This window comes from Orycteropus afer, unplaced genomic scaffold, assembly GCF_000298275.1.
Source record: "Orycteropus afer afer isolate SDZICR_OR568_19922 unplaced genomic scaffold, OryAfe1.0 scaffold00991, whole genome shotgun sequence".
NCBI lineage: Eukaryota > Metazoa > Chordata > Mammalia > Tubulidentata > Orycteropodidae > Orycteropus > Orycteropus afer.
The window spans coordinates 59491-62023 of record NW_006922578.1 but is presented as its reverse complement, the minus strand read 5'-3'; positions in this window follow the sequence as shown (position 1 = coordinate 62023).

Sequence of the window (2533 nt, the reverse complement as noted above, 5' to 3'; positions counted from 1 at the left end):
TGATTTTGAACTATGTAGTGTTTCATTTTTCTATTTGAAAGACAGCCTCCTGGTCTATGTACAGGTTCCTCATGAGTACAATTAAGTGTTCTGGAATTCCCATTGTTCTCAATGTTATCCACAATTTGCTATGATCCACACAATCAAATGCTTCTGTGTAGTCAATAAAACCCAAGTAAACATAATTCTCGTATTTTTTGCTTTGAGCCAAGATCCATCTGATATCAGCAAGGATATCCCTCATTCCACGTCCTCTTCTGAATCCAGCTTGCATTTCTTGGAAGTTCTCTGTCAATATACTGCTGCAACTGTTTTTGAATTATCTTCAGTAAGATTTTGCTTGCATGCCATATTAATGATATTGTTTGATAATTTTCCCATCTGTGGGATTACCTTTCTTTGGCATGGGTACAAATATGGATCTCTTCCAGTCAGTTGGCCAGGTAGCTGTCTTCCAAATCTCTTGGCATAACCGAGTGAGTACCTCCAGTGCAGCATCCATTTGTTGAAACATCTCAATGGGTTTTCTGTCAGTTCCTGAAGCCTAGCTCTTCACCAATTCTTTCAGTGCAGTTTCGACTTCTTTCTTCAATACTATTGGTCCTTGAACATATGCCATCTCCTGAAATAGATGAAGGTCGACCAGTTCTTTTTGGTACAGTGGCTCTGTGTATTCCTTCCATTTTCTTTTGATGCTTCCAGCATCATTCAATATCTTACCCATCAAATCTTTCAACATTGCTACTTGAGTCTTATTTTTTTTCCCTCAGTTCTTTCAGCTTGAGAAATGCCAAGTGTGTTCTTCCCTTCTGGTTCTCTAACTCCAGGTCTTTCCACATTTCATTTTAGTAACTGGCTTTGTCTGCTCGAGCTGCTCTTTGAAATCTGCTATTCAGCTCTTTTATCTCGTTATTTCTTCCATTTGCTCTAGCTACTCTTTGCTCAAGGGCGAGTTTCATAGTCTCTTCTGACATTCTTTTTGGTCTTTTCTTTCTTTCTCATCTTTGAAATGACCTCTTGCTTTCTTCATGGATGATGCTCTTGATGTCATCCCTCTGGTGTTTGGTCTTTGGTGTTCAATTCATCAAATTATTCTTTAGATGATCTCTAAATTCAGGAGGGATATAATAAAAATCATATTTTGGCTCTCCTGAACTTGTTTTAATTGTCTTCATCTTCAAGTTGAACTTGCATGTAAGCAGTTGATGGTCAGTTCCTCAATCAGCTCCTGGAGTGGTTTTGGCTGAAGATACTGAGCTTTTCCATCACCTCCTGCCACAGACAGAGTTAATCTGATTCCTGTGTATTTCATCCAATGAAGTCCACGTGTATAGCTGCCATTTGTGTTGTTGAAAATAAGGTATTTGCAAAGAATAAATCGTTGGTCTTGTAAAATTCTATAGTGAGATCTCCAGCATTATTTCTATCACCAAGGCCAAATTTTCCAACTACCAGTGATTCTTCTTTGTTTCCAGCTTTTGAATTCCAATAACTAGTGATAAGCAACACATCTTGATTGCATGTTTGGTCAATTTCAGACTGCAGAAGTTGATAAAAATCTTCAATTTCCTTATCTTTGGCTTTGGTAGTTGGTGTGTAAATTTGAATAATAGTATTAACGTGTCTTTCTTGTAGATGAATGAATATTATCCTATCACTGACAGCTTTGTGGAATCTCTGGTAGCATAGTGCAGAAGGCACTTGACTGCTAACCAGAAGGCTTGTGGTTCAAATCCACCAGCCACTCCTCAGAAGGAAGGTTGGGGAATCTACTTCCATAGTGATACTGCCTCAGATACCCAAGGAGGGGTTGCTGTGAGTCAGGTCTGACTCCTCAGCATACAACAACAACAAAGACAACATTGTACTTCAGGATAGATCTTGAAACATCCTTTGTGATGATGAATGCTATGACATTCCTCCTCAATTTGTCATTCCTGGCATAGGAGATCATATGGTTGTCTGATTTTAAATGCCCAAAACCCGTCAATTTCAGCTCACTAATTCCTAGGATATCAATCTTTTTGCATTCCATTTCATTTTTGACAACTTCCGATTTTCCTAGCTGTATACTTCATGTATTCCCTGTTCTGATTATTAATGGATGCTTGCAGCTGTTTCTCCTCAATATGAGTCATTCCATGTCAGCGCATGGAGGTCCTGAAAGACTTACTTTATCGATACCATTAAGATTGGTTATACTCTGATGAGGCAGCTCTTTCTCAGTCCTATTTTGAGTGCCTTCTGACCAAAGGGGCTCATCTTCCTGCACTGTGTTGGACAATATTTCTGAGCTATTGATAAAGTTGCCCAGTAATGTATCAGGCAATGTTTCTCTGCTATTCATAAGGTTTTCCCTGGCCAATTTTTGAGAAGTGGATGGCCTCCTCTTTCCTTTTAGTCTGTCTTAGTCTTTAAGCTGCATTGAAACCTGTGCACCATGTGCAACTCTGCTGGCATCTGAAACACCAGTGGCATAGCCTCAAGACTCACAGCAATGTGCGTAGCCTCAAGACTCACAGCAATATACATG